A 14022-nucleotide genomic window follows, 5' to 3' on the forward strand; every position below is an offset into this window, starting at 1 on the left:
ATCAGAGAAATATCTTAGCAACAGGCGAGGTACCCGCAAAGTGCGCAGGAGAAATGCGAAAGGCAAATAAAATGGACAAATTGTTAGGAGAAAATATACTGACGGCAGCGAAGCTGTAAGGGTGGATCCTAATACTTGACTGGATAGTTCTGTTGGCTGACCATTTGACCGAGTCTCAGGTCCAATTACCGGTCCGGCACGCAGTTTAGAATTTTGAAATAACCACACACTCCGCTGCAGAGCGAAAATTAATTCAGGAAATTAATGTTCGTTATTACGAAAACAACAAATTGATGTTTTTTCGTGTTCTTCTGTCTTCTCTTATTCCATTTAAATACATTACAGCAACAATTCATAAACCATCCTCGATTGAAGTGGTAAATTGGTTAAGAGGGTGTGTTGAAAACCAATGTCTCTGAATTTTTTATTTGGAAACTCTTAAAGCTTTTTAAATAAAACAGACATTATTAACATTCTGCATCTCTATTCCTCATGTCTACGTATTTATTTATCAACGTAGTCACCCTGACGACGGACAGATTTCTCGCAACGAGACACCAGTTCGTTGATACCGTCACTGTAGAACGTTCGACATTGTTGACGGAGCCACACCTGTACTTGAACTGCTTCATCACTATCTAAGAAATGTCTTCGAAGGTGCTCTCGAAGTTTTGGAAACAGATGAAAATGGGATGGGGCCAACTCTTGATCGGATGGAGGATGATCCATAACGGTGAACCCAAGGCGTCGGTTTGTTGCAAATTTCGCAGCGTTTGTGTGTATCTGGCACTGCCGTGCTGAAGAAGAGGGGGTTTTCTTGTGTGGACGAACTCCTCACATACGAAACATGATTACAGCACGCTGTTTCTCACGCAACGACATAGTTTCGTTACACAGCGCCATGTTACACGCCACAATCCCTAGCCCTCTCGGGGCAGTGGGCTAAAAATATGTAAACATGAATATCAAAGGTGTAGAATGTCAATGACGTTTCTTTTGTTTGAACAGATTTAAGAGTTTTCACATAAGAAAAACCAGAGACATTACTTTTCAGTACGACCTCGTAAAACAATTAGTATTCGGTAAGAGAGGGGTTCAAAACCAGTTCAGAAATTGTAATTTTGAGTTCTGCGTTTGCCTAAACGACGTCGGGTAATTTTCCGAATGGTTTCTTCTAAAATTCTTTGACAGATTTCCCATACCATTCTTCCCCATTAAGAGCTAATGCTTCATCGTTTGCTATTAATGTTTCTTCGCACTATAACTTTGAAAAAATCCAGTGATTATCTTGACAAGGCCCTTAGAGGCGAAAGTCTGTCGTGTCATTTGTCTAACTATCTAAATCAATCGGAGTTAAGATCTTTGCTCCCGTGTACAATATAAACCATGGTCATATCTTGGAACGCATCACATAGGTAGCACAATACGTTAATAACCCACACAGCTGAATACAAACTCGTTGTCTGATCCGTAAGGTTCCTATAAAGTAGCCTGAATAAAATAGTTGTGACGCTACACGTGAGAGACCAACATCCAGATTACAATTACTCTCCAGCTCACTGTTTTAACTTCTGATAAATATTTACCATAGGCTATATTCCGCTAAAGGATAAAAGCATTCCATATTAATAATGATCCCAGTGAAAATCGTCATATTATCCTTTCTCCCAGAGGTGACAGCCCACACAATGTAGTTTGGAATATGAATGTACCGTTTTCAAATATAACAGGTACGGAAACTCTGCTTATTCTCCGTTAAAGGTTAATAAGATGTCTTCTCAGTAAATTAAAGTTGTCATTATGTATATCACTCTCAGATCTCTTGATAAGAGCGGAAACAGCTACAGTAATTCCCGTGACTTTCCTTGAAGGAGGTGTGTGCACTGGACTCAAGACACCGTATGTGCACCAACAGGGCGGGAAAACCTTTACTCAGAAGCTAATTAGGAAATGTATGGTCCGTGTTAGGGTCAGGATAGTGCGCAGACACGGCTTGGCTCTTACGGATGCCGTGGGTGCCCTCTCTGCAGCGCATCCGAAGGCATAGTGTCAGAAGGAACAGTGACATACCAAAAATCTGCTGCATCATTATAACTGAACCGATTTCACCGGCAGAGGTAATTACATACACATTAAAAATTCTTTCACAACGCTCAGTTGTACACCAAATATGGCGTCGTCAGGAGTTCCGTGAAATAGTTTTTCTCTTTTGTAGCATATTCGGTTTTCATGTTTGCGGTCATAAGTTGCGTACTATGTCGCAATGTGTCCTCTTCAAGCCAGTTGATGTTGATGCCTTTTGGTGTGTGAAACTTCTACTCACAACAGAAAATATCGTAAGGCTGCTTACGAAGTATGTGGTCTGCATTAAGACAATGCATAGGTTACTGATGAGCATATGACAATAAAATATTTGTCATATAATTTTGCAGTACAACGATTTTAAACTTTCACAGAGTGGTTCAAGTCAACACGTGTTTAAAATAGTATAATGGTAACAACTAGATAGTGATAGATCGATAGATAGATACAAAGAGAGAAGCTTTTATGCATAATCTTCTCAGTGGAAAGCACTTAAAGTCTGACCCCTCGGTTTTAAGGTGTTGTTTGAGCGGTAATCAGAATATTAAAGGTATGTGAGCTATAACCTAAGCGTTGTTACTGCATGACTAATTCAGGCAGCGCTAACATTATACTTTGAGGCTATGGAAGAACAGTCAACTATCCTGGTCATCTTTCGTTTTTAAGCCGTTTACCAATAACTATTTGAATATCCATATCGTAAATGCAGCTCGATTCTTTCTGTAATCAGTGAAATACTGGCTATCGTTCCAACAAAGAATAAGGTCACAATTTTTGAGATTGATGTAGAAAGGAACTCAGCAGCAGATTTGCGGTCAATTTAGCAGTTGATTTATCAAACAAAGAAATAGCCTATTACGGTACTGTACGAAAACTGAATAAATAAATAAATAATTTTCAGCCGGCCGGTGTGGCCGAGCGGTTCTAGGCGCTACAGTCTGGACCCGCGCGACCGCTACGGTCGCAGTTTCGAATCCTGCCTCGGGCATGGATGTGTGTGATATCCTTAGGTTATTTAGGTTTAAGTAGTTCTAAGTTCTAGGGGACTGATGACCTCAGAAGTTAAGTCCCATAGTGCTCAGAGCCAGCCAAATAATTTTCAGAATCTCATCAATGATTATCTTGCCACTATAGATTCGCATATTTGTCAAAACTAAAAGGACAACAAAAGTTTTTGTCATAAGACTTACTTATTGGCATGAAAATACGACAAACGCAAAAAGTAATCGAAAAAATAAGGACTTTCATTTATTACCGTGCTTTTAGTGTCTTTTCTTGACATTATGGAACAATGTATGGTAAATACATAGTCAAATAGTTACATCAACTGTTCTCAAATTCAAGTGTTTATTTGTGCCAGTAGACATACAGAACCAAAGCTGAATGATTTAAGTTTCGGTTTCCTGTTCAACAGTAGTATTGGGTGATCGTTCGCAGTTTGATGGCTTGAAGTTGCTGTGCTGTGGACACAATCGAGGTCTTATTCGTTTCAAATTCCGCCCGACAATGGCGTTTCAGAAAATAAGTTTCTTCCAGGAGGTACATGAAACAGAAAATAGTGCCCCTAGTCTTACATTCTGCCTAATCTGATACATTTTTCAGATTTCGCGTATTAGATGAATAACTGCTAACTGCAAGTTGTGCCTTACAGATCATCACGTGTTATCTGTAATAAAGAATAAGAAGAACTTTGATTGTTTATTACGTAATTTTTTGTTCTTGGGGCGCTACATATTATTTATGGCTATGAGGTACCAACGTTTGGCGCCACATGTTAAAGGAGAGCAATCACACCTTCATTTTTGTTTGTGACTTACGTTTGAGATTAATAAGAACCATATTTTATGTGGAATGAAAGCTAAGATTGCATGGTGTATCGTAGTATAAAATCAGCAACAAGATGCCACAGGATTATCGAAGTGGCTAATTGACATTCATTTGTGAAACTCATCGCGATGTTTATATTTTGAATTCATTTGGGTCCTTCTTGAGTAAGCAACAAAGGTAGTTAAAACACAGCTGAATAAAGGGAACGTCAGAGTAAAGAAGAAGTGTGTATCGTAATGACTTTCAGTGAAACTAATAAACCATTGAAACTTTCGGACAGGTACAACGATCAGGTCAATGGCAGTATATTGCGAACTGTCTGGGAGCCGCAGTTGATTGCGTGATATCAGGGAAGCAGTGAATCATTTATAACCCATAGTCCATAGCTCTTTCTAACTATTGGAGGGCGTTAATTGGCTACTACGACAATGTTTCACGTTGATGATGATTGGGGAAAACCAAACAATTGAAGCGGACATGTGGCGTTCGTCTAAATATAAAACATTCACAATAAAATATGTCCTAGTCCCAGTGTATGTTATACATGTAATCCAAATAACGTCTTCTGTCTATTCAGAACACAAGTATTACGTAATCTATGGGACTGCAGATTAAGTTCATACATAAAATGTAGTTTCATATTATAAGTGGCTTATTAAGATAAAAAGAGTGGAACGGAAAAATGCACGTAAAATGAATAAATTTCTATACGATATTAAATACAAAGGATTAGAAAGCTGACAGATAAGGAAGAAAGAAAATTTGTGGTTTCTGACAGAATTCTGACAGACGTGACAGCAACTAGTATACTAGACACCAGGTGAATAAATATATCACTTCGACTCTCAAATGGAGTATAACTGAAAAATATATGCTAGGTGTGCGCTCAAGCCCACGAAATGAAGCAACGGAGGGCTGGGGCTTGCCGCCAGATTGTGAAGCGTTATGAAACTGTAACATAGGACTTCCTGAGCCGAATAGTAACAGGTGATGAAACCTGGCTTCATTACTTGCAGCTTGAGAGGATCCCAGCGGGCGGAAATTTCATTCACGTGGAGAGGAGCAGGCGCCTGTGCTTGGTCCGCAGCTCCCGTGTCTCCAAGGATTTTCTTTTTTTAACGACAAATGAGGCTCTAGCCGAAATACTGTGTGCCTGCTCACAAGACTGTACAAGTTGCTCCGGGAAAAAATGACATCTTCGCCGCCCTATCCGCTGTGACACCCGTGTAAAAAATATAATATCTGATTCCGTTTGTACGTATATCATCTGATCACTTGATGTTTTAAATTGGTATTACTGTTGCATTATGGAATAGATGGGGAATCAATCTGTACTCGGCAAGTCTGATATTATCGATATCAGCGGAAAGTAATGCGAGGTTCAAATACTTCAAATGGCTCTGAGCACTATGGGACTTAACTTCTGAGGTCATCAGTTCCCTAGAACTTAGAACTACTTAAACCTAAGTAACCTAAGGACATCACACACATCCATGCCCGAGGCAGGATTCGAACCTGCGGCCGTAGCGGTCGCGCGGTTCCAGACTGTAGCGCCTAGAACCGCTCGGTCACCGCGGCCGGCAGTAATGCGAGAAAATCTAAAATTAACATTAGCTTACTTACCAAAATCTCTGAATTGGATGAGGATTGTAGTATGTTTACTTAAATGTCTTCTACAGACAAAGAAAACAAGCAGCTACATGTTTGAGTATACAGTAATCATGATTTTCGGGGAATATGAGATCAATGAGGAGATGCTGTGTGCATTGTAATAAGGTTGGACGTTCGATTGAAGTACTAGACACAAACTGGGAACGAAATTACATCACTTTTGATAGATACTTAGATGTATCTCGCATTAGTTCGGTTTGGAGAAACACTGTCTATAATAATTCCTTCATCTTTCAAAATACGCAGTTAATCAAAGAGAACAACCTGTTAACCATTCGAGTAGAGACTTCGTTTTGTAGTTAGTGTTAAAACCCAAGCACTGAAAGCGAAGCACCTCTTCGGTGTTCTTAAAACCATCACGGAAGTAATGGGGAAGCCAACAAAAATCACTTGTCTCTATTGAAAACAAAAATGAGAAATTGTAGAATCAGGGAGATATTAAACATTCTTAGCAGTCAAGGAAGAAATTGATTCTGGAGTTTCGTAGGATTTTGTGGGAAATGCGTTGCAAAAAGATCCTAAAGCACTTCGCACACTTGCCTCAGTATCGTTACCGCCTCTAATGGCCTCGTCCTTCCTTCAGTGCAGATTACTCATGAAGAGTCGATGATTTCCAGAAACCTTTCTTAATGTTGCGTTTGAAAATGAGTTCACCATTCAGAAAGATGCATTTCTTCTTTTCATTATTATTCTTCATCGAGTTTATGTATTTTCATACATTTATACTGACCATTAATAACTGTAAGCTAAATATTACTTCAGCCACCAGATGGGACACAAGTAGTTGATATACAACATACGATTCAGTTACACACAGTAAAAGTTTCAAAACTCTTTTGTCAGTTTAGCAGTTATGCAGGAGAACTCCGGTGTTATACAACATATAATAATGGCTTCAAAGATGTTTCTTTCACTCTGGGGATTAGGAATTTTGAAATGACTGAGTGTAATAGTTCAAATACAGACAATATCAGCTGAACAGTGTTTAAATCGAGATATTCTTTTTGTATCTCTAGCGAACAAGGATCTCAGTTTGGAGGTTGAAACAACAAAGCATATTATTTATGAATTATTAAGGAAATGAAGGTGCAATGCAGATACAGAAAATAATAATTTTAAGGGATTAACTAGATCACATTGTGCATCATTACCATATTGTAATAGGAGAAAGCTTCCTTTCTCGTTGCTGAGTACGCGACTCCTATGTATAAACACGTGAGCAAATATATATTATCTATCGTCAAATTGTATACACAAGCAACTCAATTCATGAGAAACGAAGGAAGAAAAACACTGTCCTATGCCGGCTGCGGTGGTCTAGCGGTTCTAGGCGCGCAGTCCGGAACCGCGCGACTGCTACGGTCGCATATAATAATGCCTCGGGCATGGATGTGTGTGATGTCCTTAAGTTTATTAGGTTTAAGTAGTTCTAAGTCCTAGGGGACTGATGACCACAGATGTTAAGTCTCATAGTGCTCAGAGCCATTTGAACCATTTGAACACTGTCCTATGGTTTCTATGAAGGCTTAATTTCATTATGATGGAAGACAATAAACTGTCATAAAGTTAGAAAGTATCGCTTCAGCATGATAAATAGTCCATGTGGCATGAGGTTAACTTGAAATTATAGATATCTCGATAATAAAAGAAATTTGCCACTTTATTTGTTTAGTATCTCTTCTAGCACTCGTCTCAAAATCGAACGGAATGTTGTTGAAAGTGACAGCGTTACAGAATCACATTTATAATTATATATTTTACTTTTAAATCTACGTTGAAATACTGACAGGACTTAGTCCAAATAAACAGATTCTTCTGTCGTTGCACACACAGTTACGTGTAGCTTTTCTAGCAGAATTAAGAAGAAAATTTTGCTTACAAAGGATTTTCTTATAATACTAGCAAAACGGTTAGAAAGGAAGCTCATACCCATATTAGGGCCGGACGCGATGGTCTAGTGGTTCTAGGCGCTCAGTCCGGAACCGCGGGACTGCTACGGTCGCAGGTTCGAATCCTGCCTCGGGCATGGATGTGTGTAATGTCCTTAGGTTAGTTAGGTTTAAGTAGTTCTAAGATCTAGGGGACTGATGACCACAGATGTTAAGTCCCATAGTGCTCAGAGCCATTTGAACCATTTGAAACCCATGTGAGGAAGTAAATACATGCGCGCGGACTGAAACGATGTCCAAATGAGGTACCTCAAACTTTTATCTCTGGTACTCTAAAAGGTGCAATACATTACAGCGAATGCCTGAAGTATTACTGACTGTTTCTGAAACATTAAATTTTTTAAACTGTTAGAATTGTCTGCGCATTAATGACGGTTGTAGTGAGCTCAATAAATTGGTATTACTGTGTCGTGGTTAATAAGAAGTTTTTATCCAAAGAAATAAAAAAACCGCGAGTAACAAGACTACCTTAACTTACTATGGACAGAAGGCCCATCTTTTGGGGCTTATTGAAGCTCAAGACTCAGATGAAATTGAGAGAAAGAAAAAAAAAACAGTGAAAGGAAGAAGGAAAAGTTTTGCCACACGTGACACACACGTTGTGGTCGTATTGCAGCAACAGCGCCTGGATCGCAAGGCAATCGATATGCGACGATTGCATGTCACGTTACCGCTCATCGCAACACCGTCGCTGTCTCTGTGACACGATTTCACTTTCGCTTTGCCGACCTGGCAAGGAGTCTATACTTTCGCAGTCGTGTGCTGCGTTCAAGTAATTCATAATCACTAAAGCGGCTGTCGCACAGCCTGACAGACAGACAAAAGCACACTCCAGCGTTCACCAACACAACTTTCTACTATGTTAAAATGTTTACACAACTGTGGGACGTCTATTCTTTTTTAAGGTACCGGTATTTGATTTTCAGTTATATTCTCACTTATTATGACCGTGCGTATTAATTTTACTTCTATGGCCAATGACGTGCGTACAGGTTTTCCGTGTACAATTATCTTTGAAGCCAGTTGAACACGCTTCGAAATGGCCCCTCGTGCGGGAAAATGAATCAATACGCACGTAGCTGCACTATGACTTTCCCAAATATACAAAACGCATGCGTCCTAATTTCGTTGCCTTGTCAAGAGAAGATATAGAGTTCGAGCTGGGCGCCCAGTAGGACTGTGGGTACAACAGCGAACATATTTGTATTGAATGTGTTTCAATTCACAGTATCGTTTACATGAATTATAACCCAGTATGTAGAATACCTGCCAACGACCTTGCCACAGTGATAACGCTGATCCCCGTCAAACAATCGGAGTTAAGCGGTGTCGGGCTTGACTAGAACTTGGATGGATCGCAGTCCGGGTCTGCCGAATGCTGTTGACAAGCGGGATGCACTCACAGCTTGTGAGGAGCTACCTGACTGAGAAGCAGCGGCACTGGTCATGACAAATTACCATGGCAGGTAGAGTGGGGTGCTGACCACATGCCCCTCCGTATCCGCATCTGGTGACGCCTAAGGGCTGAGGATGACACGATGGTCGGACGTTGTTTGTTTGTATCTAGAATGCTTTGGATTCAAGCCTTAACTGTCGAAATCAGATGAATGGATAGAAGTCTGAAATCAGATATCAAAATCTGAAAAAAATGTAATACAATTACAGGCAAAATTTTGTGTGTTGATCATGTTACACATTACGTAATCAACTTTTAAACGCCTAATTCAAAAATGGCTCTGAGCACTATGGGACTTCACATCTTAGGTCATCAGTCCTCTAGAACTTAGAACTACTTAAACCTAACTAACCTAAGGACATCACACACATCCATGCCTGAGGCAGGGTTCGAACCTCCGACCGTAGCAGTCCCGCGGTTCCGGACTGCAGCGCTAGAACCGCACGACCACTGCGGCCGGCTAAACGCCTAATTATACGCGTAATTAAAAAGGTCAGGTACTTCACATATCGCTTGAAGCCTTGAAAATATGCAAAAATAGCAACTGGACAGTGGCTTATATAGATTCTTGCGGTTAGACTTTATTCTCTTCAAAGTCAAATCAGACCTACGTGAATATAAAGGGGTGGCCTACGCCAAATTCAATTAGAGCGGCCAGGCTAGAGATGACTGTATATTCATCTAATTTTCAGCAGGAATACGCACAGAACTGTCGCAGTTTTATTGTTTGGTAACCGATAAAAACTGCTGATATAAATATTGTTTACACGAGTGTTAAAGTTGTAGTGGCAAACTCCAGACGTAAACAGTTGCCAGTGACAAGGTATTTAAAGGAACCGATCCGAAACACACACTGTGAAATATCTGGTGATCGATATTTTTTTGAATTCTAAGGTTCGATATTATTGCAGTGAGCACTATATTTCCTCCTTAGAAAACAAATGCTGTACTAGACATCGAATAAGAATACTAGAATTTAAATCAGGTAGCATGTACGTAAAATCATAAGATCAGACGGTTATCCAATTTTCGAAAGATCTCGAAAGAAATCTTTCTGTGTTACACGACTTAACTTCTGAAGCTTTATCATCTGCTTAATGAATGAAAAGTAAATCGTTTTCTCTTTTTAGGGAAGAGTGTAGTTCAACAATTTTGACGAAATCTTGATATGGTTTTCCGCTGTCCCTGAATAACTCCAGGTGAATATTGGGATGATGGCTTGAAACAGACCTCAATTGATTTCCTATCTCCACCATTATCCAATCCAGCTAGAGTTCATCACTAATTAGATCGACGTCGACGAGTGGTAAATCTCCAATCCCTGTTCCTTCCACTGTAATATAGGCGCAGTCTTAGTGGTTAACAACCATTTCTCACGTTCTCAGAACAGAAAAAGTAAATAGGATTTAATGCAGTTTAAGCATAACAATCTTAATAGGAATTGAAAATTACTGATAATTTTTGGTTAAATATGTCTTTAAAGAGTTGGAGACTTGCAAAAATAACGTCACGGATTTATTTGAATTGCAAAAGCTAAACATATAGTTCGGTGTCAGTTGCATTGCAAACATGGCGTTCAAAGGAAATGAGATGCCGATCCTAGTATCTGTACAGGTACTGACTGGAAAGAAGTAAAATGTGTGATACGTGGCTAACATGAAAAAGTTATGCGGAGTGGCTGCGCTGTTAGAAGCGTCATGTTACGAATCGCGCGGTCCCTCCCGCTGGAGGTTCGAGCCCTCCCTCGGGCATGGGAGTGTGTATTGTCCTTAGCATAAGTTAGGTCTAGTAGCGTGTAATTCTAGGGACCGATGACATCAGCAGTTTGGTCCCTTAGGAATTCACACAAACTAACCTGAAAAAGAAAACCTCACGAAAAACAGTGTACTGGAAAGGAAACTTATTCCTGATATGATTACGTCTTTTCAAATTTTTTTGATATCAACAGTAACTGATTTAATATGCTCTCTACAAAAGTAAGCTGAATACAGCATCGTGTAAATAATAAGTCTCACAGTAGGGGGTAAAACGCTGGGAGAGATATACACTGGTTGAAATAATTACAGTAATGTTAACATTAGTTGTTGATTACCAAAACTGCAGTAACAGAACTGCAGTATCCAGTCCATCCAGCGTATGTTGGAACTAACAGCCAATACCAGAACATTTTATACCTAGGCTATAGTAAGACCTATCACATATCGATGCTCCGGGTAGTTTATTTTAGAAACTATATACCGTGTGACATGGCATAAGACAAAATTATTACTTATCACGTTTACTAAATATCGGAGAGGAGAATTTGCTGGCATGGGGAAAAAAAATAAAAACATATCGTTGACTCCAAGGGCTTTAGAGATGCAACACAAGCTCAGTAAGAGAATGACGTATAAATGAAGCGACTATTTTGTATTTATGGAACCACGGAGGCACTCGCCTATAATGACTTCGAAATACAAGAGACATCTAAACAGAATGACTGGACTTAGAGTTGAACTCCGCCCTTCGTACATGCGATACGCGTTCCTTAATCACGTGCCACCTCGGTCTCCAGCAGACAGTGTTCGCACTTACAAATCACCAACATTTGCAGTACCTGAGAAAATTGGTCTTATTTTCCTTGCTTAGGCAACTTTGGATTTCACGTCACGGAGTTAGGAATATATAGCAGCGGCTTCTGAGAGAGTGTTTTGAAAAGCGAATGGCATGTCGTCTTCTTTTGGGAAGAATCTCATTCCTTTCTGCAACACCATGATGATATGCGTGGGCGACGTGCAGAGCTGACAGACTGGCGACGACGATGCCGTTATGATATGGAGAGCCGCCCTCAATAGGTCATAGCACGTGTTTCCGGTACGTTAGAGAGCTACTGCCGCATTGGTAAAGTGTTGGAGATTGTCGTTGTCCCTTATCTTTAGGACAAGAGACGAAGAGGTTGCCAGTAGCACAACACACCGCTGCTAGGGAGAAGAACAGAAGAGAATTCTGGAACGATTCCAGGTTCGCCTGATTTGTCGTCTATTGAATCCATCTAGTTCCTGATATAATGACAAATGAAAACCACGCTCTGTAAATCACATAGATTTACTACCCCATGTCTACATTTAAATGTTTTCGCTCTTCTGGCTCTGATACTCCGAGAGCACGATCGCCTCTAAGGTAAGGTAATTTCATTCTTTAATTGGCACTAGATATAGCGGTCACTGGTGCATATGGGTCCGTCAAGATATACACTGCAATATTTCAGATTCCGTATTATGATGCATGCTGCAAAAATCACTTTAAATTAGGGTATGTCATTTAGTAGACACCGCGTATAATTTTTCTTTGTTATAACCACTTCCTCTTTAAACTTCGTTGTTAAAATAACGTACTGAAGAACTGAAAGTGCGCTAGAAGAAATGTTTTCAGCTTCACAATTTGTTAGTATAATTACATACACAATGTTTAGGAATTTTGAGCGCATAATTGGAGCAATCTGTTTGATTTTATCAGTCATCGTCACACAATTTAAGTAACCATTCAGTGAAAACGGAATCACCATTTGATCTCATTTTTTGAGTCAACTTACGTATTTTAACATAAGACCATAAAGGTGATCGTTTAACTGTAGTTTCGACAATGGCTCTTCATTACGTTCCGTTGGGTCCGTAGTATAGTATACGTCAGTGTAAGACATAATGAAAACGAATGTTCCTAAACTAGCTCCAATAAGGTAATATATTTTAATATTTTTCACAACGGGCATGTTTCGGCTTATTGCCATTATCAGGTTAGGTCTATTTGGAAGTGACTAGCATATTGCATGTACATAAATTTTTTCTGTCTCTTGGTATATATAATACTTTTGAGGTTACGAAAAGTAAAAATATACATTTTTGTCAGGTATTTTGACAGTGCAGTTTTGACAGCTTTGTACTACGATGCTGTACATGCTTCTATTGGTATGTCTAACGACCGGTAACATTTGACGGGAATCTCCAACGAACAGTGTTATCTTGCCTCCATAGAGGAGATTATTATTCATGATGTCCCGTAGAAGTCGATCGACAACGCTTAGCGTGCCTTTGAATGTAAACAACTCCAACCGCTGTTATGCATGATGATAAAATTACATTATCGATAGATGGCGCATTCTAAATTCCTTACATCGAGGGATATGACCGGAATCGCGAGACAGACTGTGCTTGCGTAGAGAATCTAAACAACTCTAAGAGCTGTCCTGCATGTTATTTAAAAAGATTGTTAACAGATGGCACTTTCTACAATGTTTCTATAAATCAAATTTTTTAACGAAAACAATAGCTTTAAGCAACATATGTATTTTTCGTCATTAATGCTGAACGAAATCTTGAAAATGTTTCAGCCATTAATTTTTTATAGTCACATGGGAGGTATGGTGCTCCAACAAAAATCATCGTTAAAAATTATATATCAAACGAGCTAAGAAGTCTTGATTTGTGTTGACTTGTCTTCGTCTACATCTATACCTACGCTCGCAAGCCACCTTACGAAGCAATGAAAGAAAGTTAGTGTTTAACGTCCCGTCCACAGAGAGGTCATTACAGATGGAGCACAAACTCCGATTACGAAGGGAAAGAAGAAAGTGGGCAGTGACCTTTACAAAGAACTATCCCGGCAATTGCCACTAGCGATTTAGGAAAATCACGCAATACCTAAATAAGAACGGCGGGACGCTTATTTGAACCTTCGACCTCCCGAATGCGAGCCCAGTGTACTAACCACTGCGTCACGTCGCTCGGTGCCATCTACCGGTATAAGACGGAGTGTACTTTCGATACTACTATCTTTCCCACTCTTCCATGTTCGATTCATGAATGGTACGTGGGAAGGACGACTGTCGATATACCTCCGCATGAGCACTTATCTCTCTGGTTTTCTCGCCGTGGTCTTGGCGCCACACCTATGTGGGAGGAAGGCATATGTTGCCGGACTCTTCTGGGAACAGCCGGACTCTTCTTGGAACACATCTCGGAAAATCGACAGTAAACCTCTACGTTATACACAACAGCTGTC

At 39.9% G+C, this 14022-nt stretch overlaps 1 protein-coding gene across 4 annotated transcripts in view; it reads right to left on the reverse strand.

Annotated features, from left to right (window-relative positions):
* The window catches only part of LOC126299050 (serine proteinase stubble), a 419426-nt gene that overhangs the window by 388876 nt on the left and 16528 nt on the right, over window positions 1-14022 (reverse strand). The gene's annotated exons all lie outside the window — the stretch shown is intronic.

Source organism: Schistocerca gregaria, chromosome X, assembly GCF_023897955.1.
Source record: "Schistocerca gregaria isolate iqSchGreg1 chromosome X, iqSchGreg1.2, whole genome shotgun sequence".
Classification (NCBI taxonomy): domain Eukaryota; kingdom Metazoa; phylum Arthropoda; class Insecta; order Orthoptera; family Acrididae; genus Schistocerca; species Schistocerca gregaria.